Below are 26,542 nucleotides of genomic sequence, written 5' to 3'. Positions count from 1 at the left end.
CCCTCCCCGCCGGGATCCCGGCGTCCGTAAGCTGACCGGCGGTCTCCTGACCGCCGGTCAGCCGTACTACACCCTACTGCTACATCTGAGAGGCGTCATAAAAATGACTTACATCCAAATGTAAATGAGCCCCAAAGTTAGTAAGATCTACTTGTTGAAGAAAAGACTGATATTTTGCAGAATTTTTGTTGTGTATTGTGCTTTACAAGAGGTTCAATATACTGTAAGTGGCCACGAGAAACTTTATGTAAAATGCATGTTGCCATAGGGATCATTGTGTCTTATAACCAATGCAGGGATATTTCTTACCCCCCCCCCCCCCCCCCCCCAAGAATGTAACAGCTGCATAATGTGGTTAAGGTGGTATAATCAGGGAGATTGCTGGATTATTCAGGGAGTCAGGGAAATTGCTTCTATTTCAGGGAGTCTCCTGCAGAATGAGGGGGTGTAAGCATGTATGCGGAAATGTCTAGGAGATTGCCGACCTTCACAGAGTTTCCCGGGTTCTCAGGAGAATAAATAACCTTCCTGGTGTCACGATCCGGGTATCTGGACGCCATTTCTTACCCATCAGATGCCTCCTAAGGCTGGCTCAGCGCTCCAGGACCGGATCCGATCTGTTATCCTAATGTTCACATTCCTGCATCCTCTCCTGTCTCTCTGAGACGCTGTCACAGTAACGCCTTATTACATCTGGCATGGCGTCTCCCGCGGCCTCCGCCGCCGTCCCTGAGCTTCTGCATGCAGAGTGTCAGAGTGGCGATTACGTCAGCCGCGGCCTCCGCTGTGTCCGCGTGGTTGGATGTGCACTTGTCAGCCTGGCGTCTCCTGTCTCCAGTGGCCGGCGCCGCCATTACTGTTTTCATTACCACATGGATTACAAACCAAACTTCCCTCCAAGTGTCTGCATGGGCGCAGCCATCCTGGATTCTGTCAGCTGATCATTTCCTCCAATCTGTTGTCAGTATTGTTAATCTGCATAATTGCCTAGCCAATCCCTTCCTTGCTGCAGGTATAAATACACTGTGCCTGAGCAAGGAAGGCGTCAGTGCTTTGGTTGTCAAACCTAGTTCCTGTTTGTCTCTCTCCTGTGATTGTCTTCCAGGTTCCAGCTCCTGTCTCAAGACTTCCACCATAGAGACCCGCACCAGCATTCCACCTGCGGTGTAGCCTGACTCTCCAATCCATTGTGGATTCATCTGTTTCCAGCTACAACATTACCTGCTTCCAGCTCAGCTTTCAGCAGAGTACAGCTTCCCTTAAAGGGCCGGTGTCCTTTCTACACTTTACCACTCTCCACCGGTATTATTATTTCTCCGCTCTCAAGTTCTACATTTCAGTTCATACTTCATCGCTCCCAAGTTCATCTATTATTTAACTGGTTCCAGCCAGTATCCACTCCGTGCTAACAACAGTCTGGTTCCAGCCAGTATCCACAGCAGCTGTTTTACCTTCAGCAACCCAGCTTTTCCTGGAACACCAGCTGGCACAATCCTGGGTTATCTCCATTGCTACAGTCGGGCCTGGTAAGGACTTTCCATCTAGAAGATCATAAGAACTATCTCACACTACCAGTGCCCTGTGGCTCCTGCCATCCTGTAGTACCCAGGAACTGTATTTATTATTTGCTGACTTTTACGTTTTCTTTTACTGCTGCTGTGTTGCGGAGTTGTCATAATAAACATCATTGACTTTTATCCAAGTTGTCGTGGTCACGCCTTCGGGCAGTTATTATTCATGTTACTTACATGTCCAGGGGTCTGATACAACCTCCCAGGTTCCGGTACATCTCAGCCCCTACAACTGAGGCTGCCTCCCGTCAGCTCAGGCCCTCAGTTGTGACAGTAAGCACTGACCTAATGAATCCAGCCGGAGACCAGGATCAAGTGGCCAGGCCGATGCAAGAACTGGCAGCCCGACTAGAACATCAGGAGGCTGCACAGGGCCACATCATCCGCTGTCTCCAGGATCTCTCTACTCGGCTGGATGGGATTCAGACAACTCTCCGTGGATCAGGCGCATCTGGTGCGTCAACCACAGTGACTCCAGCTATAACCCCACCCACCTTACCCATTTCTGCTCCACGTCTTCATCTTCCAACGCCAGCAAAATTTGACGGATCTCCAAGATTCTGCAGGGGATTTCTCAACCAGTGTGAGATTCAGTTTGAGCTACAACCTGGCAATTTTCCCAGTGACCGTACAAAAATTGCCTACATCATCTCTCTTCTCAGTGGCTCCGCCCTTGACTGGGCATCACCGTTATGGGAGAGGTCCGACACCCTGCTATCTTCTTACACTGCATTCGTGTCAACATTCAGGCGCATCTTCGACGAGCCAGGCCGGGTAACCTCAGCTTCATCCGAGATTCTCCGTTTACGCCAGGGGTCACGTACTGTAGGACAATATCTGATACAGTTCCAGATCCTGGCATCCGAACTGGCATGGAACGACGAGGCCCTGTATGCTGCATTCTGGCATGGCTTATCTGAGCTTATTAAAGATGAGTTAGCTACCAGAGACTTACCTTCTAAATTAGATGAGCTAATCTCACTCTGCACGAAAGTTGATTTACGTTTCAGAGAGAGAGCAACTGAGCGTGGAAGATCATCTGCTCCAAAATCTTCTGCTCCTCCTCCTCGTCAACTGTCACCATCTAAAGATGAGCCCATGCAAATTGGCCGTTCCCGTTTAACTCCTGCTGAGCGCCGAAGACGTCTCTCTGAGTCTCTTTGTCTTTACTGTGCAGCTCCGTCTCACACCATCAATGCCTGTCCCGAACGTCCGGGAAAACTCCAAACCCTAGCTCGCCCAGGAGAGGGCCGGCTAGGAGTAATGATCTCCTCTCCATCTCCTCATGATTGTAATCTCCCAGTCTCGCTTCAAGTTGCTCAACGTTATCGGAACGTCATTGCCCTCCTTGATTCCGGAGCAGCTGGGAACTTTATTACTGAAGCCTATGTTAAACGGTGGTCCCTACCCACCGAGAGACTTCCTTCCTCCTTTTCCTTAACTGCCGTGGATGGCAGTAAAATTTTTGATACTGTTATTGCTCTAAGGACTCTACCAGTTCGTCTGAGAGTGGGAGTTCTTCATTCCGAACTTATTTCACTTTTAGTGATTCCAAGAGCCACACATCCTGTGGTCCTGGGCCTTCCATGGCTCCGTCTTCACAATCCTACAATTGATTGGACGACTACGCAAATCCTGGCATGGGGTTCCTCCTGTGCAGAGACATGTTTGTTTAAAGTATTGCCTGTCTGTTCTTCCTCCCCCAGGTCGTCTGATGTTCCACCTCCTCCATATCAAGATTTCACGGATGTGTTCAGTAAAGCTTCTGCTGATATCCTTCCTCCTCATAGAGAATGGGACTGCCCGATTGATCTCGTTCCAGGGAAGGTTCCACCTCGAGGCCGAACTTATCCGTTGTCTCTGCCTGAGACGCATTCTATGGAGGACTACATTAAAGAGAACCTAGCAAAGGGGTTCATTCGACCTTCTTCTTCCCCAGCCGGCGCAGGCTTCTTTTTTGTAAAAAAGAAAGATGGTGGTCTGCGGCCGTGCATCGACTACAGAGGTTTGAACGACATTACCATCAAGAACCGTTATCCTTTACCCCTGATTACTGAGCTCTTTGACAGAGTTAGCGGAGCTACCATCTTTACAAAGCTGGACTTGCGAGGTGCATACAATCTCATCCGGATCCGTGAGGGTGACGAGTGGAAGACCGCCTTTAACACCCGTGACGGACATTATGAGTACCTCGTCATGCCCTTCGGATTGAGCAATGCTCCAGCTGTCTTCCAGCATTTTGTCAATGAGATCTTCAGAGACATTCTATACCGTCATGTCGTGGTCTATCTAGACGATATCCTCATTTTTGCCAACGATTTAGAGGAACATCGTTTTTGGGTTAAAGAGGTTCTGTCCCGTCTCCGTGTCAATCATCTCTATTGCAAATTAGAAAAATGCGTCTTTGAAGTCAAGTCCATTCCGTTTCTAGGGTACATTGTGTCCGGTTCCGGACTAGAGATGGATCCTGAGAAACTACAAGCAATTCAGAATTGGCCGGTACCCTTAACCCTCAAAGGGGTCCAGAGGTTCTTAGGGTTCGCCAATTATTACCGAAAGTTTATACGAGACTTTTCCACCATTGTGGCGCCTATTACTGCTTTCACCAAGAAGGGTGCTAACCCGTCCAAGTGGTCTGAAGAAGCCATGCAAGCTTTTCATCTTTTAAAACAGAGGTTCATCTCTGCGCCTGTCCTGAAACAGCCTGACATCGACTCTCCTTTCATCCTAGAGGTGGATGCCTCCTCCGTTGGAGTAGGAGCGGTGTTATCTCAGAGGGCTAAAGATGGCCATTTACATCCTTGCAGTTTCTTCTCCCGGAAGTTCTCCCCAGCTGAGCGCAACTATGCCATTGGCGACCAGGAGTTGCTAGCCATCAAGCTCGCTCTAGAAGAGTGGAGGTATCTGTTGGAGGGAGCTTCTCATTTAATCACCATACTTACAGACCACAAGAACCTTTTATACCTGAAGGGCGCACAATGTCTCAACCCTCGTCAGGCCAGATGGGCACTTTTCTTTTCCAGGTTCGACTTTAAACTCCAGTTCTGTCCGGGCTCTCAGAATCGCAAGGCCGATGCCCTTTCCCGCTCATGGGAGCAAGAAAATGAGTCAGAGTCTTCAGACAAGCATCCTATTATAAATCCGTTGGTATTCTCCACGGTAGGGATGGACTCTACGCCCCCATCAGGGAAAAGTTTTGTGAAGCCGATGCTAAGGAAGAAGCTCATGCATTGGGCCCATGCTTCCCGTTTTGCCGGACATACAGGTATCCAAAAAACCCTGGAGTTTATCTCTAGGTCCTATTGGTGGCCAACTCTGAAAAAAGACGTCTTGGAGTTTATTGCATCTTGCCCAAAGTGTGCCCAACATAAAGTATCCCGCCAGTCGCCTGCGGGGCAACTGGTTCCACTATCCGTTCCCCGTCGACCATGGACCCACTTGTCGATGGATTTCATTACAGACTTACCCATGTGCAACAAGTTCAATACCATCTGGGTGGTAGTTGACCGGTTCACCAAGATGGCACACTTCATTCCTCTCACCGGTCTTCCGTCAGCTTCCAAGTTGGCTCAAGTATTCATACAAGAGATCTTCCGACTCCACGGTCTTCCTGAAGAAATTATCTCAGATCGAGGAGTTCAATTCACAGCCAAATTCTGGCGAAGTTTATGTCAAGTCCTCCAAGTCAAGCTAAAGTTTTCCACGGCTTACCATCCTCAGACCAATGGTCAAACCGAGAGGGTGAATCAGGACTTGGAGGCCTTCCTCCGCATCTATGTGTCCTCCTCTCAAGATGACTGGGTTCAATTACTTCCCTGGGCCGAGTTCTGTCATAACAACCAGTATCATTCTTCATCTGCTTCAACACCATTCTTCACTAACTTTGGATTCCACCCTAAAGTTCCTGAGTTCCAACCGCTTCCAGCAACTTCTGTTCCCGCAGTGGATATCACCTTGCATCAGTTTGCCAATATCTGGAAGAGCGTACGATCAGCTCTGCTCAAGGCATCGTTCAGGTACAAGAAGTTTGCGGATAAGAAGCGTCGAGCAGTTCCTGCTCTCAAGGTGGGTGATCGGGTATGGTTATCCACGAAGAATTTGAGGTTAAGAGTTCCCAGTATGAAGTTTGCACCTCGCTATATCGGTCCTTTCAAGATTGAACAAGTCATCAATCCTGTTGCTTACAGACTCCAGTTGCCTCCCTTCTTAAAAATACCCAGGACATTCCATGTTTCCCTGTTGAAACCGCTGATCTTGAATCGGTTTCATTCCTCACTTCCTCCAACTCCGAAAGTCCAAACTCAACGAGGCGTTGAGTATGAAGTGGCCAAGATCCTGGACTCACGTCACCGTTACGGTCAACTACAGTATCTTATTGACTGGAAGGGTTACGGCCCTGAGGAACGTTCATGGACCAATGCTTCTGATGTCCATGCTCCTGCCTTGGTCCGGAGATTCCATTCCAAGTTTCCTCAAAAGCCAAAGAAGTGTCCTGGGGCCACTCCTAAAGGGGGGGGGTGCTGTCACGATCCGGGTATCTGGACGCCATTTCTTACCCATCAGATGCCTCCTAAGGCTGGCTCAGCGCTCCAGGACCGGATCCCATCTGTTATCCTAATGTTCACATTCCTGCATCCTCTCCTGTCTCTCTGAGACGCTGTCACAGTAACGCCTTATTACATCTGGCATGGCGTCTCCCGCGGCCTCCGCCGCCGTCCCTGAGCTTCTGCATGCAGAGTGTCAGAGTGGCGATTACGTCAGCCGCGGCCTCCGCTGTGTCCGCGTGGTTGGATGTGCACTTGTCAGCCTGGCGTCTCCTGTCTCCAGTGGCCGGCGCCGCTATTACTGTTTTCATTACCACATGGATTACAAACCAAACTTCCCTCCAAGTGTCTGCATGGGCGCAGCCATCCTGGATTCTGTCAGCTGATCATTTCCTCCAATCTGTTGTCAGTATTGTTAATCTGCATAATTGCCTAGCCAATCCCTTCCTTGCTGCAGGTATAAATACACTGTGCCTGAGCAAGGAAGGCGTCAGTGCTTTGGTTGTCAAACCTAGTTCCTGTTTGTCTCTCTCCTGTGATTGTCTTCCAGGTTCCAGCTCCTGTCTCAAGACTTCCACCATAGAGACCCGCACCAGCATTCCACCTGCGGTGTAGCCTGACTCTCCAATCCATTGTGGATTCATCTGTTTCCAGCTACAACATTACCTGCTTCCAGCTCAGCTTTCAGCAGAGTACAGCTTCCCTTAAAGGGCCGGTGTCCTTTCTACACTTTACCACTCTCCACCGGTATTATTATTTCTCCGCTCTCAAGTTCTACATTTCAGTTACTTCATACTTCATCGCTCCCAAGTTCATCTATTATTTAACTGGTTCCAGCCAGTATCCACTCCGTGCTAACAACAGTCTGGTTCCAGCCAGTATCCACAGCAGCTGTTTTACCTTCAGCAACCCAGCTTTTCCTGGAACACCAGCTGGCACAATCCTGGGTTATCTCCATTGCTACAGTCGGGCCTGGTAAGGACTTTCCATCTAGAAGATCATAAGAACTATCTCACACTACCAGTGCCCTGTGGCTCCTGCCATCCTGCCAACCCAGGAACTGTATTTATTATTTGCTGACTTTTACGTTTTCTTTTACTGCTGCTGTGTTGCGGAGTTGTCATAATAAACATCATTGACTTTTATCCAAGTTGTCGTGGTCACGCCTTCGGGCAGTTATTATTCATGTTACTTACATGTCCAGGGGTCTGATACAACCTCCCAGGTTCCGGTACATCTCAGCCCCTACAACTGAGGCTGCCTCCCGTCAGCTCAGGCCCTCAGTTGTGACACCTGGATTCTGTCCTCTAGTAAAGATTCAGGGGCATCCACATTGCATCATCATTGCTGCATTATGGCATATCACAGCATTTTACAGCAGGGGCTAGGGCCATTATGGCACAAATTCCATTGTTATGGGCTGCGCACATCCTTGGACCTGACCTTAATGTTTAAGAAAGTAGGCAAATATGCACTGCTATACCATAGCACTAATGCAGCCTGGCACGTCACTATGTTACATCATAAACGAAGATAAGGCCAAGACCAGGAAACTGAGCATTAAGCACATCTGAATGTCCCGCCCCAGCAATCTCAGGAGGCTCCCCGGGCTGCAGAGTACCATTCTAGACACCCTGCTAGCAGAGCCGGCCCTAACCAATATGATGCCCTAGGCAAGATTTTGGCTGGTGCCCCCTAGCACCACCGCTGGTTCTGCCTCTGACCTTGCACCTCTTTCCCAGCACCATCACCCCTCACCCACAGCATTCCCTATTTTGGTGTTTGTACCCCCTATATTTTAAATAGGAACAGTTCGCACATTTGGCTCACAGCCCAAAAAGGGGTGTGTTTTTGCTGGCAAGGGGTATGGCCACACAATAGTAACCCCAATTCCATTTACGCCACACAGTACTGCAACTTTATTCACATTTTATCATGCGATAGTGTCCATAATTCACATTACATCCCACAGTAGTATCACTTTACCTTATAAACGTAACTCCTCACAGTAGAGCCCCTTATTCACATTACATCATACTGAATTGCTCCTTATTCATATTACACCACACCCTATTGCTCTTTATTCACATTAAACGACACTGTAGTGCCCTTTCTATACGCAACGCCACATAGTAGAGCACCTTATACACACAATGCCACACAGTAATGCCCCTTGCACATATGAGACATTAATGTCCTTATAAACATAATGCGCATTACACATTATGACAACCTTCATTAATGCCCTTTTACACATAATGTCCCTTACACATATGCCGCACATTATTAATGCCCTTATACACATAATGACACACATAGTGCCCCCTACACATTTGCTGCACATTATGAGTGCCCCTATACACATAATGACACAAATACAGTAGTTCCCTGTTACACATATGCCGCACATTATTAATGCCCTTATACACATAATGACACACATAGTGCCCCTTACACATACAGGTATGTTGCACATTATTAATGCATTTTTACATGACACACATAATGCCCCTTACACATATTCCGAACACTACTGCACAACCAACCGATTCACATGCACACAGCACTCACACTGCCACTAACACTGTGACCTCTGCCTCTGCTTGGATACAGATGTGTCCTCATAAATCTTGCATCAATACTAACGTCGGGCACCTTTTTTTAATGAAATTGCATCTTATTTGCATTGCTATGTGGCTAGCATGCACAAGCAGCTTCTGCTGATTAAACTGATATGCAGCATGCCTATATTCTGTGTGAGACTGTGGCTGTATCTGCATATGAAATGCTACATACAGAATATAGGCATGCCGCATATCATTTTAATCAGCAGAAGCTGCTGATGCCCCTATGCATATCAAATGCCCTAGGCAATTGCCTAGTTTGCCTATTGCTATGACCGGCTCTGCCTGCTTGCCAAATACCGGTACCACTGGGGAAGCGTATACTCTCAGGCTCCTCTGCCTTATACTCTGGGAGGCGACACCCCTAGTTATGGTCCTGCGATCAATAACTTCAAATAGCGGGATCAGTGGAAACAGAAACTGTAACTTCCCGCTAAAAAAACAATTGTGAGCAAAAGGGATTTCTAAAAATAGATCTAAGAATGTGGCAAACATGGCTCATGGAGAATACAGCAGTATTTTAATGTATTAAGTATAGTGCTACATGAAGACTGAACATTTTCATTAGTTTTAATCTAATAACTGTTTTGGGGTATATTCAATAAGAGCCGGATCCATTCCGACATGCAGTTGTCGGAATGGTTTCGACAACCCCTATTCAATGGACGGCCAAATCCGACTGTCGGATTTGGCCGTACACAGGGTCCTGTCCTGCTGCTGCTGTCAGTGGCTGCGGATGCGCTGACAGCAGCGGCCAGGAGTGCAGATGGCGGTGGCCGTGAGCGGGACGGCGGCGGGGAGAGCAGAGATTGTATTTGAGCGGGGGGGGGGGGGGCACTGACATGCGGGGCGGACTAGCCCTGTTGTGGAGTAACTCCCGGCCAGCGCAGCTCCTGTGTCTGGCCAGGACTTGTGTATCGCTGCCGCTAGCCGCAGCGGCTGCATGAGACGTCACGCAGCTGCCGCGGCACGCCCCCCCCACCAACGGTCCACCACGCCTGCGTTGGCCGGACCGCACCTACTAAACGGCGGCGTCAGCCCCCTCTCGCCCAGCACCCGCCTCTGTCTCAGAGGTGATCGCTAGGTAGCAACGACTGCCATGTGCCGGCGCATGCGCAGTTCTGACCCGATCGCTGCGCTGTGACAAACTGCAGCGAGCGATCGGGTCGGAATGACCCTTATAGGGCCTAATTCTGGGTTGATCACAGCAGCAAATTTGTTAGCAGTTGGGCAAAACCATGTGCACTGCAGGGGGGACAGATATAACATGTGCAGAGAGAGTTAGATTTGGGTGGGATGTGTTCAAACTGAAATCTAAATTGCAGTGTAAAAATACAGCAGCCAGTATTTACCCTGCACAGAAACAAAATAACCCACCCAAATCTACCTCTCTCTGCAAATGTTATATCTGCTCCCCCTGCAGTGCACATGGGCCCTCATTCCGAGTTGTTCGCTCGCAAGCTGCTTTTAGCAGCTTTGCACACGCTAAGCCGCCGCCTACTGGGAGTGAATCTTAGCATAGTAAAATTGCGAACGAAAGATTCTCAAAATTGCGATTACACACCTCTTAGCAGTTTCTGAGTAGCTTCAAACTTACTCGGCATCTGCGATCAGTTCAGTGCTTGTCGTTCCTGGTTTGACGTCACAAACACACCCAGCGTTCGCCCAGACACTCCTCCGTTTCTTCAGCCACTCCCGCGTTTTTCCCAGAAACGGTAGCGTTTTTTCGCACACATCCATAAAACGGCCTGTTTCCGCCCAGAAACACCCACTTCCTGTCAATCACATTACGATCACCAGAACGAAGAAAAAACCGTGAGTAAAATTCCTAACTGCATAGCAAATTTACTTGGCGCAGTCGCACTGCGGACATTGCGCATGCGCATTCGCGACTAATCGCTCCGTTGCGAGAAAAAAATAACGAGCGAACAACTCGGAATGACCCCCATGGTTTTGCCCAATTGCTAACAAACTTGCTGCTGCTATCAACTCAGAATTACCCCCATAGGGCTTTATTTATGAAGCAAACCTGCCTCTTCCCGGTGGGTTGGAGGTGATAATTTAAAGCGGCACTCAGTCAGTGTATAAAGTTTGCCATGATTTTCACTGACTGTGAATGCCATTTAAATTTTAACCACCAACCCACCGGGAAGAAGCGGAATACAGATGGAAATACAAAATAAAAGCATACTTTCTGAGTTTCTAGATATTTATATATAATGGGTGGTATTCAATTCTTTTCACCCCTTTTCACACCCGTTCTGTTTCTGCTGACGGGAGTGGTATAATCATTTCGGCTCACTACCCCCGCGTTAGCGAAGGAACCGTTTCACAGCTAAACCTGAATGCATCCATTCCACATTCCCCAATCTACAGTGTCACGCGTGTACTGTAAACACCTCATGGAAGGCTTTACCACCCACCATGGACAGCAGTGGCAGACCACAGGCGCTTAATGATCATGACTAGCAGTATCAAATCACATGCACATTCATTGCAGGAGCTTTCACTGCATATGGAAGCAGAAGACCCACCAGAGTGCCCCTGTTAACAAAGGGCACAGCGCTTAACCTGGGCTTTTGTGGTCGCTACTTGGACCCTGGAGGACTGGCAACATGTGGCACACTTCGAATAGTTAGGGTTTCAGTTATTTTGGGCAGATGGTAGAGTTCAGGTGTGATGCAGACCCATGAGGCTATGGACCCTAGTTGTCAACTAGGCACCATGCAGGCTGGTAGTGGTATCATAATGGTTTAGGGTGTATTCATGTGGCATGGGTTGTGTCTGCTAGTCTGCCTGATCACGTCATTGATCGTTTACTGCTACGTTTCATTGCTTGACCATTTGCAGCCCTTCATGTACTTTATGTACCCCCATTTATATGCACCTACAAATATCAGAGAAATGTGGGAAGCCATCCATATGGCATGGCATGGGTCAACATTTCTCCAGAGGTCTTCTGTAAACTTATGTGGCAGGATGTAGTGCAGTCCGAGATCGCCGGACGATTTCGGATGTTTTTTTAAAGGGACAATGACAAGGCATGACTTTGCCTTGTAAGTGATTGTCCCTTTTAAAAAAACATCCAAGATAGGCCAACAAACCGTAGTTCTGGCGTTCTCGGACTGCATTACATCCTGCTGATGGAATCAATGCCATGTCGAGTTGCTGCACTTTGCCGGTTAGAGGGTGTCCTACATCATACTAGGCACCTATTCCATTACTTTTTTATTATTATTTATTACCAGTTATTTATATAGCGCACACATATTCCGCAGCACTTTACAGAGAATATTTGCTCATTCACATCAGTCCCTGCTCCAGTGGAGCTTACAATCTATATTCCCTATCACTTGCACACACATTCATGCAAGGGTTAATTTTGTTTAAAGCCAATTAACCAACCGGTATATTTTTGGATTGTGGGAGGAAACCGGAGAACCCGGAGGAAACTCACGCAAGTACGGGGAGAATATACAAACTCTGCACAGTTAGGGCCATGGTGGGAATCGAAACCATGACCTCAGCACTGTGAGGCAGTAATGCTAATCATTATACCATCCGTACTGCCCCATCATGCAATAAAGTGTGCAGTGTGGATTTACATTGATAATGGTAATGTAAAAATGTTTGCTTGTTCATTGCAATGAACATGATGCATATTAAAATTAAATTTGCACTTAGGACCAGTCAAAAATGGAATAGTGACTGCTGATATACGTTTGTTAGCAAACCATAAAAAGCACACTAATGGGCAATACCATGTTGCAATGCAGGTGGGGCAGATGTAACATGTGTGGAGAGATTTAGATTTAGTTGGGTTATATTATTTCTGTGCAGGGTAAATATGGGAAGCTTTATTTTTACACTGCAATTTAGATTTCTGATTGAACACACCCCACACAAATCTAACTCTCTCTGCACATGTTACATCTGCACCCCCTGCAGTGCACATGGTTTTGCCATTAGTGTGATTTTTTTTGGTTTGCTAACAAAGCTGAATAACCCCCTTAGTTTCTTTTTACCTGCTGACCATCGACCATTGTTATAACAAGGTCTATGTAAAAGAGAAGCTCCAGAGTGACTTTTCGTGATTTGTGATGAAGGCAGATGGGAAGCGCCTGGAAGCTGATGAGGTTGGCGGTACCACAGATAAGGTATGCTAAAATGCAGGCAACAGAAACACATGTGGTGTAAGCAGTGTCAGACTGAGCCACGAATGGCCCATCGAGGGAATGCAGTGGTGGGGGCCTGTGTTTAAGGGTTGCAGCCAGTTACGTTGGGGTTAAACCAGCTTTCACAGAGGCTTGGACAACCATTAGAGACCATGTAACTGACCCTTTAATAGCGAAACAATGTTTAATTTGATTCATAATCATCGATGGTTTATGACCAATGTAGAATTCCTTTATCATCTACAGGGGAGAAGCAGATGGTTTCCCTCTATCCATGGCAAAGCATAACCAAATACCCCCCCCTCATGGAGCCGGGACATGGAGCATAGCTCTGCCACCCACAAAGCCCCACCCCTAGCTTCTGATTGGCTCATGGGACAGTCAGTCAAAGAAAAAGGCTGACTATTGGTTTGCAAAATCATTGATGGTCATTCATTGCATTGTAGGCTGCCATCAATGGCCACTTAAATATCATCATCGATGGTAACCACAGCGATGGCCATCCTTAATTTCAGCAAACTGTCTGGAACGTGACATTAGAGGATGGGATTACTATAGCATCATGTTAACCTATCTCTATACATATTGCATACCTCCCAACATGACCCTCTCCAGGAGGGACAGAATGCTCTGCTCCTGGACTTCCCTCTTAATTGATCATTGCCATCACCTGTGCTGAAACACCTTTCTTATCCATTAACCTGTTCAACACAGGTGCAGGCAATAATAAATTAAGAGAAAAGTCCAGGAGCAGAGCATTGTGTCCCTCCTGGAGAGGGTCATGTTGGGAGGTATGCATATTACATGGTGATAGTCACTGTGCAATTTCTGAAGTTCTAAAAAGCTGAACAAACCCCCCACCCCCAGGCAAAGTTACAGTATACAGAGACTCACTGGTCCCAGACAATAATTGGTTCTTCTCTGCCAGCTGATTAAGCTGAATGATAAGGATTGATTCCCCCTGCTGTGACCACCAGTCTGGCTGCCGCTGTGCATTGTGGGGTTGCTCGGCAGATCTGCTGCTCTGTCACTTTAAGAAAAGTCAGACTCCAGGAGAACTCTGTGTGTGATAGCTACAGCAGCCAATTAGACCTAAATATCCACACAAGCCACGCCCATCTGCCATTAGCTCTGCTGATGGAGATTTTGACTGACAGCGTAATCGCACCAATGCGCACACTACACTGGGTGAGCCCGCCTCCGGGGCGTTACCAAGGCAACAGGACTGAAGGGAGCGGCGGAACCGGGAAGAGGTGAGCGAGGCCCGGGGGTTTCTGAACGCGTGAAATCCGGGTGATCCGGTGATGTGCAGCGTGGGGCTAGTGTGTAGATGCCGGGGCGTGTGGCGCTGATGGGCCTAGCTACCAGTAACGGAGGAAAGAGTCTCTGTGTGTTGCCCTGTGTGCGGTGCTCCGCCTGCTGCCTGTATAACATCACAGCATCCCGCTAGCCGCTGCTACAGCCGGGACCACTGTAGGATATAATAATGAGCCACATCATGTAAGGGGTAACAGTGGGAACCCTTTCACTGCCTGGGACGGAACTGTCCCCTGCATATAAGGAGCCGGCAGGGCATGGAGCTGGCGACCTCGGGGAAGCCTGTGACTGCTCTCCATTCATAGCCCAGAGTCCTGGGATGATCTCCTCCCTGCCTGCCAGGCACTGCGCCGTAACAGCACTGAGAGCAGACCTGGACACAGTGATATGGTTACCAGCTGCTGTACTACACATATACTTCTATCTATTGTTCTACGGGACAAGCCACATACCTCACCCGGGGCACATACAGGGCCACCTGCTTCACTGGAGGCAATTTTATTAACACAGCGTTCTGGCCTTCTGTCTACTACCTTGCGGATTAAGCTGTTATATTAGGTTGTTGTCATGGGCTCTGTAGAGACTTGGGTAGTATGGATGTTCATAATGGTGACACTTTAATGCTAGGCTATGTTGATGCTATTTTGACTGTGCACTGGCAAGGAAGCAGGTTTTCCATGCTCTATGTGCATATTCTGAAATTATCTGAAAGATCACATTGTATACCTATAAGATTGATGTATGTGCTTCCCCGTATATAAATGTACGGACTTTACAGACCAGGGAGAAAGAAAATCTGGACCAACACCAAAGTGTATGTCTCCACAGATTGGGCAGTGCTGATTGCAGATAGCAATTCCGTTATCTCCTCTCTACAACCCACACTGACCTCCTTTACAAGTCTACTACTAAGTTATCAGCTTGGTGGTTTCTAAAGATTATATCCAGTGTCTTTGTATTTATTTTTCTATCACTTGATTCATTGAAGGGAAATATAATTATGAGGGTACCATGTGTTACATTGCCACATCTACTTGCAAATGTATACATGTGTATGCATGTTGAGTATCACTTATCCAAAATGCTTGGGACCAGACGTATTTTGGATATCGTATTTTGGAATAATTGCATACCATAATGAGATATCATGGTGATGGGACCTAAGTCTAAGCACAGAATACATTTATGTTTCATATACACCTTATACACACAGCCTGAAGGTCATTTTAGCCAATATTTTTATAACTTTGTTCATTAAACAAAGTGTGTGTACATTCACACAATTTATTTGTTTCATATACACCTCATACACACAGCCTGAAGGTCATTTAATACAATATTTTTAATAACTGTATTAAACAAAGTTTGTGTACATTGAGCCATCAGAAAACAAAGGTTTCACTATCTCACTCAAAAAATTCCGTATTTCGGAATATTTGGATATGGGATGCTCAACCGGTGTTACTTTTTGTATTGTCAGTTTGTGCATTGGTTTTTGAAGAGTTAAGTAGAGGGACATTGAGGTTTCACACTGAGTAATATCAGTTTCCTTCCATCTACTTTTGTCTCAGAAATGTACAGTCTTACTACCTATTCTAGTTAGTGCTTATTCTGGACCTCAAGTCCCTGACTACTGTCTATCACCTGCATTGTCCTTAGTTTACTGCTTTCACATTGTATTCCTGTGTCGCACTGGGATTTCGTACATAGGTGCACTCTGGGTGCGACCCGGCTTAAGACCCCTTTCAGACTGGCAGCCCGACACAGGTTGATGACATCAACGCAGTCATATTCTGTGGCTGAGCTTGGAGATGACATCATCTCCAAAGCGCTGGCTCTTCTTACCTGGGTTTCCCGTTCACACTGATCTGCGACCCGGGTTGACCTCGTATTCAACCCTGGTCGATACCCGGGTTGAACTTGAAATGCTTTGTTTTTTTCACACTACACAATATCCTCGGTTGCTGTGTGCATGTGAAATAACCCAGGCTATTGCTGGCCGCGTGAAAGGGGTATTAGATATTGCCTTGTCCTGTTTGTTAAATAAATTCCCTTTCACTTCCTACTTCTGAATTGGACAGAAGTTGATTTCACAATAGATTAGATAAAAACTTCCGTTAGGAGCTGTTTCATACAAAGGAAAATATATCCTGTCATGGCTATTCCAGTTATACCCCTTTCTCTGACGTCCTAAGTGGATGCTGGGACTCCGTAAGGACCATGGGGAATAGCGGCTCCGCAGGAGACTGGGCCCAACTAAAAGAAAGCTTTAGACTAACTGGTGTGCACTGGCTCCTCCCACTATGACCCTCCTCCAGACTTCAGTTAGAATCTTGTGCCCGGCTGAGCTGGATGCACACTAGGGGCTCTCCTGAGCTCCTAGAAAGAAAGTATATTTCTCTGACGTCCTAGTGGATGCTGGGGACTCCGTCAGAACCATGGGGAATAGCGGCTCCGCAGGAGACAGGGCACAAAAGTAAAAGCTTTAGGATCAGGTGGTGTGCACTGGCTCCTCCCCCTATGACCCTCCTCCAAGCCTCAGTTAGATTTTTGTGCCCGGCCGAGAAGGGTGCAATCTAGGTGGCTCTCCTAAAGAGCTGCTTAGAGTAAAAGTTTTGTTAGGTTTTTTATTTTCAGTGAGTCCTGCTGGCAACAGGCTCACTGCATCGAGGGACTTAGGGGAGAGAAGTGAACTCACCTGCGTGCAGGATGGATTGGCTTCTTAGGCTACTGGACACCATTAGCTCCAGAGGGAGTCGGAACACAGGTCTCACCCTGGGGTTCGTCCCGGAGCCGCGCCGCCGACCCCCTTGCAGATGCCGAAAAGTGAAGTTGTCCAGAAACCGGCGGCAGAAGACTTTTCAGTCTTCATAAGGTAGCGCACAGCACTGCAGCTGTGCGCCATTGTTGTCAGCACACTTCATAGCAGCGGGCGCTGGGGGGGGGCGCCCTGGGCAGCAATGATAGTACCTTATTCTGGCTAAAAATACATCACATATAGCCCCTGGGGGCTATATGGATGTATTTAACCCCTGCCAGGTCTCAGAAAAACGGGAGAAGAAGCCCGCCGAAAAGGGGGCGGGGCCTATTCTCCTCAGCACACAGCGCCATTTTCCCTCACAGAAATGCTGGTGGGAAGGCTCCTAGGCTCTCCCCTGCACTGCACTACAGAAACCGGGTTAAAACGGAGAGGGGGGGCACTTATTTGGCGATATGACTATATATATTAAAATGCTATAAGGGAAAAACACTTATATAAAGGTTGTCCCTGTATAATTATAGCGTTTTTGGTGTGTGCTGGCAAACTCTCCCTCTGTCTCCCCAAAGGGCTAGTGGGGTCCTGTCCTCTATCGGAGCATTCCCTGTGTGTGTGCTGTGTGTCGGTACGTGTGTGTCGACATGTATGAGGACGATGGTGGTGAGGAGGCGGAGCAATTGCCTGTAATGGTGATGTCACTCTCTAGGGAGTCGACACCGGAATGGATGGCTTATTTAAGGAATTACGTGATAATGTCAACACGCTGCAAGGTCGGTTGACGACATGAGACGGCCGGCAAACCAATTAGTACCTGTCCAGGCGTCTCAAACACCGTCAGGGGCGTTAAAACGTCCTTTTACCTCAGTCGGTCGACACAGACACAGACACGGACACTGACTCCAGTGTCGACGGTGAAGAAACAAACGTATTTTCCTTTAGGGCCACACGTTACTTGTTAAGGGCAATGAAGGAGGTGTTACATATTTCTGATACTACAAGTACCACAAAAAAGGGTATTATGTGGAGTGTGAAAAAACTACCTGTAGTTTTTCCTGAATCAGATAAATTAAATGAAGTGTGTGATGATGCGTGGGTTTCCCCCGATAGAAAATTATTGGCGGTATACCCTTTCCCGCCAGAAGTTAGGGCGCGTTGGGAAACACCCCTTAGGGTGGATAAGGCGCTCACACGCTTATCAAAACAAGTGGCGGTACCGTCTCCAGATAGGGCCGCCCTCAAGGAGCCAGCTGATAGGAGGCTGGAAAATATCCTAAAAAGTATATACACACATACTGGTGTTATACTGCGACCAGCGATCGCCTCAGCCTGGATGTGCAGCGCTGGGGTGGCTTGGTCGGATTCCCTGACTGAAAATATTGATACCCTTGACAGGGACAGTATTTTATTGACTATAGAGCATTTAAAGGATGCATTTCTATATATGCGAGATGCACAGAGGGATATTTGCACTCTGGCATCAAGAGTAAGTGCGATGTCCATATCTGCCAGAAGTTGTTTATGGACACGACAGTGGTCAGGTGATGCAGATTCCAAACGGCACATGGAAGTATTGCCGTATAAAGGAGAAAAAGACAACGTCTTTTCAGCCTCAGTCCTTTCGTCCCCATAAGGGTAAGCGGGCAAAAGGCCAGTCATATCTGCCATGGGATAGAGGAAAGGGAAGAAGACTGCAGCAGGCAGCCCATTCCCAGAAACAGAAGCCCTCCACCGCTTCTGCCAAGTCCTCAGCATGACGCTGGGGCCGTACAAGCGGACTCAGGTGCGGTGGGGGGGGTCGTCTCAAGAGTTTCAGCACGCAGTGGGCTCACTCGCAAGTGGACCCCTGGATCCTACAAGTAGTATCCCAGGGGTACAGATTGGAAATTCGAGACGTCTCCCCCTCGCAGGTTCCTGAAGTCTGCTTTACCAACGTCTCCCTCCGACAGGGAGGCAGTAGTGGAAACAATTCACAAGCTGTATTCCCAGCAGGTGATAATCAAAGTACCCCTCCTACAACAAGGAAAGGGGTATTATTCCACACTATATTGTGGTACTGAAGCCAGACGGCTCGGTGAGACCTATTCTAAATCTGAAATAGTTGAACACTTACATACAAAGGTTCAAATCAAGATGGAGTCACTCAGAGCAGTGATAGCGAACCAGGAAGAAGGGGACTATATGGTGTCCCGGGACATCAGGGATGCTTACCTCCATGTCCCAATTTGCCCTTCTCACCAAGGGTACCTCAGGTTCGTGGTACAGAACTGTCACTATCAGTTTCAGACGCTGCCGGTTGGATTGTCCACGGCACCCCGGGTCCTTACCAAGGTAATGGCCGAAATGATGATTCTTCTTCAAAGAAAATGGACGATCTCCTGATAGGGGCAAGGTCCAGAGAACAGTTGGAGGTCGGAGTAGCACTATCTCAAGTAGTTCTACGACGGCACGGGTGGATTCTAAATATTCCAAAACCGCAGCTGTTTCCGACGACACGTCTGCTGTTCCTAGGGATGATTCTGGACACAGTCCAGAAAAAGGTGTTTCTCCCGGAGAAGAAAGCCGGGGAGTTATCCGAGCTAGTCAGGAACCTCCTAAAACCAGGAAAAGTGTCAGTGCATCATTGCACAAGGGTCCTGGGAAAAATGGTGGCTTCTTACGAAGCGATTCCATTCGGTAGATTTCACGCAAGAACTTTTCAGTGGGATCTGCTGGAAAAATGGTCCGGATCGCATCTTCAGATGCATCAGCGGATAACCCTGTCTCCAAGGACAAGGGTGTTTCTTCTGCGGTGGCTGCAGAGTGCTCATCTACTAAAGGGCCGCAGACTCGGCATTCAGGACTGGGTCCTGGTGACCACGGATGCCAGCCTGAGAGGCTGGGGAGCAGTCACACAGGGAAAAAATTTCCAGGGAGTGTGATCAAGTCTGGAGACTTCTCTCCACATAAATATACTGGAGCTAAGGGCAATTTACAATGTTCTAAGCTTAGCAAGACCTCTGCTTCAAGGTCAGCCGGTATTGATCCAGTGGGACAACATCACGGCAGTCGCCCACGTAAACAGACAGGGCGGCACAAGAAGCAGGAGGGCAATGGCAGAAACTGCAAGGATTCTTCGCTGGGCGAAAAATCATGTGATAGCACTGTCAGCAGTGTTCATTCCGGGAGTGGACAACTGGGAAGCAGACTTCCTCAGCAGGCACGACCTCCACCCGGGAGAGTGGGGACTTCATCGGGAAGTATTCCACATGATTGTGAACCGTTGGGAAAGACCAAAGGTGGACATGATGGCGTCCCGCCTGAACAAAAAACTGGACAGGTATTGCGCCAGGTCAAGAGACCCTCAAGCAATATCTGTGGACGTTCTGGTAACACCGTGGGTGTACCAGTCGGTGTATGTGTTCCCTCCTCTGATTCTCATAACCAAGGTACTGAGAATTATAAGACGTAGAGGAGTAAGAACTATACTCGTGGCTCCGGATTGGCCAAGAAGGACGTGGCACCCGGAACTTCAAGAAATGCTCACAGAGGACTCATGGCCTCTGCCGCTAAGAAGGGACTTGCTTCAGCAAGTACCAGGTCTGTTCCAAGACTTACCGCGGCTGCGTTTGACGGCATGGCGGTGGAACGCCAGATCCTAAGGGAAAAAGGCATTCCGGAAGAGGTCATTCCTACCCTGGTCAAAGCCAGGAAGGAGGTGACCGCAAAACATTATCACCACATGTGGCGAAAATATGTTGCGTGGTGTGAGGCCAGGAAGGCCCCACGAAGAAATTTCAATTCGGTCGATTCCTGCATTTCCTGCAAACAGGAGTGTCTATGGGCCACAAATTGGGGTCCATTAAGGTTCAAATTTCGGCCCTGTAAATTTTCTTCCAGAAAGAATTGGCTTCAGTTCCTGAAGTCCAGAAGTTTGTCAAGGGAGTATTGCATATACAACCCCCTTTTTGTGCCTCCAGTGGGATCTCAACGTAGTTCTGGGATTCCTCAAATCACATTTTAAACCGCTCAAATCTGTGGATTTGAAATATCTCACATGGAAAGTGACCATGCTGTTGGCCCTGGCCTCGGCCAGGCGAGTGTCAGAATTGGCGGCTTTGTCTCACAAAAGCCATATCTGATTGTCCATTCGGACAGGGCAGAACTGCGGACTCGTCCCCAGTTTCTTCCTAAGGTGGTGTCAGCGTTTCACCTGAACCAGCTTATTGTGGTACCTGTGGCTACTAGGGACTTGGAGGACTCCAAGTTGCTAGATGTTGTCAGGGCCCTGAAAATATAGGTTTCCAGGACGGCTGGAGTCAGGAAAACTGACTCGCTGTTATCCTGTATGCACCCAACAAACTGGGTGCTCTTGCTTCTAAGCAAACGATTGCTCGTTGGATTTGTAGCACATTTCAACTTGCACATTCTGTGGCAGGCCTGCCACAGCCTAAATCTGTCAAGGCCCATTCCACAAGGAAGGTGGGCTCATCCTGGGCGGCTGCCCGAGGGGTCTCGGCATTACAACTCTGCCGAGCAGCTACGTGGTCGGGGGAGAACACGTTTGTAAAATTCTACAAATTTGATACCCTGGCTAAAGAGGACCTGGAGTTCTCTCATTCGGTGCTGCAGAGTCATCCGCACTCTCCCGCCCGTTTGGGAGCTTTGGTATAATCCCCATGGTCCTGACGGAGTCCCCAGCATCCACTAGGACGTCAGAGAAAATAAGATTTTACTTACCGATAAATCTATTTCTCGTAGTCCGTAGTGGATGCTGGGCGCCCATCCCAAGTGCGGATTGTCTGCAATACTTGTACATAGTTATTGTTACAAAAATCGGGTTATTATTGTTGTGAGCCATCTTTTCAGAGGCTCCGCTGTTATCATGCTGTTAGCTGGGTTCAGATCACAGGTTGTACAGTGTGATTGGTGTGGCTGGTATGAGTCTTACCCGGGATTCAAAATCCTTCCTTATTGTGTACGCTCGTCCGGGCACAGTATCCTAACTGAGGCTTGGAGGAGGGTCATAGGGGGAGGAGCCAGTGCACACCACCTGATCCTAAAGCTTTTACTTTTGTGCCCTGTCTCCTGCGGAGCCGCTATTCCCCATGGTCCTGACGGAGTCCCCAGCATCCACTACGGACTACGAGAAATAGATTTATCGGTAAGTAAAATCTTATTTTTAGGTTTTCTATTTTACAGTGAGATCTGCTGGCAACAGACTCACTGCAGCGAGGGACTAAGGGGAGAAGAAGCGAACCTACCTAACTGGTGGTAGCTTGGGCTTCTTAGGCTACTGGACACCATTAGCTCCAGAGGGATCGACCACAGGACCCGACCTCGATGTTCGGTCCCGGAGCCGCGCCGCCGGCCCCCTTACAGAGCCAGAAGCAAGAAGTGTTCCGGAAAATCGGCGGCAGAAGACTTCTGTCTTCAACAAGGTAGCGCACAGCACTGCAGCTGTGCGTCATTGCTCCTCATGCACACCTCACACTCCGGTCACTGATGGGTGCAGGGCGCTGGGGGGGGGGGGTGCCCTGAGGGCAATATAAGACACCTTGGCTGGCAAATCTACACCATATATAGTCAGGAAGGCTATATAGGTGTAAAAATACCCCTGCCAGAATTCCAGAAAAAGCGTGAGAAGTCCGCCGGAAAAGGGGCGGGGCTATCTCCCTCAGCACACTGGCGCCATTTTTCCCTCACAGCTCCGCTGGAAGGACGCTCCCTGGCTCTCCCCTGCAGTATCAAGCTACATAAGGGTAAAAAAGAGAGGGGGGGCACTAAATTTAGGCGCAGTATATATAATATAAGCAGCTATAAGGGAAAAAACACTCATTTATAGTGGGATCCCTGTGTTATATAGCGCTCTGGTGTGTGCTGGCATACTCTCTATCTGTCTCCCCAAAGGGCTTTGTGGGGTCCTGTCCTCTGTCAGAGCATTCCCTGTGTGTATGCGGTGTGTCGGTATGGCTGTGTCGACATGTTTGATGAGGATGCTTATGTGGAGGCGGAGCAAATGCCGATAAATGTGATGTCACCCCCTGCGGGGTCGACACCTGAATGGATGGTTCTGTGGAAGGAATTACGCGACAGTGTCGACTCCTTGCATAAAAGGTTTGACGACATACCAAATATGGGACAGCTGGCTTCTCAGCCTGTGCCTGCCCAGGCGTCTCAAAAGCCATCAGGGGCTCTAAAACGCCCGCTACCTCAGATGGCAGACACAGATGTCGACACGGATACTGACTCCAGTGTCGACGACGATGAGACTAATGTATCTTCCAATAGGGCCACACGTTATATGATTGAGGCAATGAAAAATGTGTTGCATATTTCTGATGTTACCCCGGGTACCACAAAAAAGGGTATTATGTTTGGAGAGAAAAAACTACCAGTTGTTTTTCCTCCATCTGAGGAATTAAATGAAGTGTGTGAAGAAGCGTGGGCTTCCCCCGATAAGAAACTGGTAATTTCTAAGAGGTTACTAATGGCGTACCCTTTCCCGCCAGAGGATAGGTCACGTTGGGAAACATCCCCTAGGGTGGATAAAGCGCTCACACGCTCGTCAAAGAAGGTGGCACTACCGTCTCCGGATACGGCCGCCCTGAAGGAATCTGCTGATAGAAAGCAGGAGGCTATCCTGAAGTCTATATATACACACACAGGTGTTATACTGAGACCAGCTATTGCTTCAGCATGGATGTGCAGTGCTGCAGCTGCGTGGTCAGATTCCCTGTCGGAAAATATTGATACCCTAGACAGGGACACTATATTGCTAACCGTAGAGCATATTAAAGACGCACTCTTTTATACATGAGGGATGCACAGAGGGATATTTGCCGGCTGGCATCTAAAATAAGTGCAATGTCCATTTCTGCCAGGAGAGGGTTATGGACTCGGCAGTGGACAGGAGATGCAGATTCTAAAAGGCACATGGAAGTTTTGCCTTATAAGGGTGAGGAGTTGTTCGGGGATGGTCTCTCGGACCTCGTTTCCACAGCAACAGCTGGGAAGTCTACATTTTTACCCCATGTTCCCTCACAGCCAAAGAAAGCACCGTATTATCAGGTACAGTCCTTTCGGCCCAATAAGGGCAAGCGGGTTAAAGGCGCGTCCTTTCTGCCCAGAGGCAGAGGTAGAGGGAAAAAGCTGCAGCATACAGCCAGTTCCCAGGAGCAAAAGTCCTCCCCCGCTTCCTCTAAGTCCACAGCATGACGCTGGGGCTCCACAGGCGGAGCCAGGTACGGTGGGGGCCCGTCTCAAAAATTTCAGCGATCAGTGGGCTCGCTCACGGGTGGATCCCTGGATCTTTCAAGTAGTATCTCAGGGGTACAAGGTGGAATTCGAGAAGTCTCCCCCCCCTGCCGTTTACTCAAATCTGCCTTGCCAACAACTCCCTCAGGCAGGGAGGCAGTGTTAGAGGCAATTCACAAGCTGTATTCCCAGCAGGTGACAGTAAAGGTGCCCCTACTTCAACAAGGACGGGGTTACTATTCCACAATGTTTGTGGTACCGAAACCGGACGGTTCGGTGAGACCCATTTTAAATTTTAAATCCTTTAACACGTATATAAAAAAATTCAAGTTCAAGATGGAATCGCTCAGGGCGGTTATTGCAAGCCTGGACGAGGGGGATTACATGGTATCACTGGACATCAAGGATGCTTACCTGCATGTCCCCATTTACCATCCTCACCAGGAGTACCTCAGATTTGTGGTACAGGATTGTCATTACCAATTCCAGACGTTGCCGTTTGGTCTATCCACGGCTCCGAGGGTGTTTACCAAGGTAATGGCCGAAATGATGATACTCCTTCGAAATCTTCATCAGAATCAGGTTTATTGGCCAGGTATACTTGCGTATACTAGGAATTTGTCTTCGGTTTGCTTTACAACAGCCAAGTAGGTAACAGATAAGCAGGTGGGGGGGTAAGCAAAGTCATACAGATAGGAATACGGTAGGAACACAAGTGAGGGAGATTTAATTATCCCGTACTTGGACGATCTCCTGATAAAGGCAAGGTCCAGGGAGCATTTGTTGGTCGGGGTAGCACTATCTCGGGAGGTGCTACAACAGCACGGCTGGATTCTAAATATTCCAAAGTCACAGCTGGTCCCTACGACACGTCTACTGTTCCTGGGGATGGTTCTGGACACAGAACAGAAAAAAGTGTTTCTCCCGGAGGAGAAGGCCAAGGAGCTGTCATCTCTAGTCAGAGGCCTCCTAAAACCAAAACAGGTGTCGGTGCATCACTGCACGCGGATCTTGGGAAAGATGGTAGCTTCCTACGAAGCAATTCCATTCGGCAGGTTCCATGCGAGAACCTTTCAGTGGGACCTGTTGGACAAGTGGTGAGGATCGCATCTTCAGATGCATCGTCTGATAACCCTGTCTCTGAGGACCAGGGTGTCTCTGCTGTGGTGGCTGCAAAGTGCTCATCTTCAAGAGGGCCGAAGATTCGGCATACAGGACTGGGTCCTGGTGACCACGGATGCCAGCCTTCGGGGCTGGGGGGCAGTCACACAGGGAAGAAACTTCCAAGGACTATGGTCAAGTCAGGAGACTTCCCTACACATAAATATTCTGGAACTGAGGGCCATTTACAATGCCCTAAGTCAGGCAAAACCCCTGCTTCAAAATCAGCCGGTACTGATCCAGTCAGACAACATCACGGCAGTCGCCCATGTAAACCGACAGGGCGGCACGAGAAGCAGGACGGCGATGGCAGAAGCCACAAGGATTCTCCGATGGGCGGAAAATCACGTGTTAGCACTGTCAGCAGTGTTCATTCCGGGAGTGGACAACTGGGAAGCAGACTTCCTCAGCAGGCACGACCTCCACCCGGGAGAGTGGGGACTTCATCCAGAAGTCTTCCAACTGATTGTAAACCGTTGGGAAAGGCCACAGGTGGACATGATGGCGTCCCGCCTAAACAAAAAGCTAGAAAGATATTGTGCCAGGTCGAGAGACCCGCAGGCGATAGCTGTGGACGCTCTAGTGACACCGTGGGTGTACCGGTCGGTTTATGTGTTCCCTCCTCTTCCTCTCATACCAAAGGTACTGAGGATAATAAGGAGAAGAGGAGTAAGAACTATACTCATTGTTCCGGATTGGCCAAGAAGAGCTTGGTACCCGGAACTTCAAGAAATGATGTCAGAGGACCCATGGCCTCTGCCGCTCAGACAGGACCTGCTGCAGCAGGGGCCCTGTCTGTTCCAAGACTTACCGCGGCTGCGTTTGACGGCATGGCGGTTGAACACCGGATCCTGAAGGAAAAGGGCATTCCGGAGGAAGTCATTCCTACGCTGATTAAAGCTAGGAAAGAAGTAACCGCAAACCATTATCACCGCATATGGCGAAAATATGTTGCGTGGTGTGAGGCCAGGAAGGCCCCAACGGAGGAATTTCAGCTGGGCCGTTTCCTGCACTTCCTACAGTCAGGGGTGACTATGGGCCTAAAATTGGGTTCCATTAAGGTCCAGATTTCGGCTCTATCGATTTTCTTCCAGAGAGAACTGGCTTCACTACCTGAAGTTCAAACTTTTGTTAAGGGAGTGCTGCATATTCAGCCCCC

General features: G+C 48.5%; 1 protein-coding gene across 5 annotated transcripts in view; it reads left to right on the top strand.

Moving 5' to 3' along the window:
* The first annotated feature begins 14,060 nt into the window (after window positions 1-14,060).
* Window positions 14,061-26,542, top strand: part of ELMO2 (engulfment and cell motility 2) — a 158,861-nt gene continuing 146,379 nt past the window's right edge. For 2 of the 5 annotated variants that reach the window (XM_063960514.1, XM_063960510.1), the window contains exon 1: window positions 14,061-14,167. The gene's annotated coding sequence lies outside the window, so the exon portion shown is untranslated. The remainder of the gene's footprint in view (window positions 14,168-26,542) is intronic. The other 3 variants (XM_063960512.1, XM_063960511.1, XM_063960513.1) reach the window with 3 other exon arrangements.

The sequence above is a fragment of the Pseudophryne corroboree genome, chromosome 3, assembly GCF_028390025.1.
Source record: "Pseudophryne corroboree isolate aPseCor3 chromosome 3, aPseCor3.hap2, whole genome shotgun sequence".
Classification (NCBI taxonomy): Eukaryota; Metazoa; Chordata; class Amphibia; order Anura; family Myobatrachidae; genus Pseudophryne; species Pseudophryne corroboree.
The sequence above is the reverse complement of the archived record's forward strand: the minus strand, read 5'-3'. Positions and strand labels throughout refer to the sequence as shown.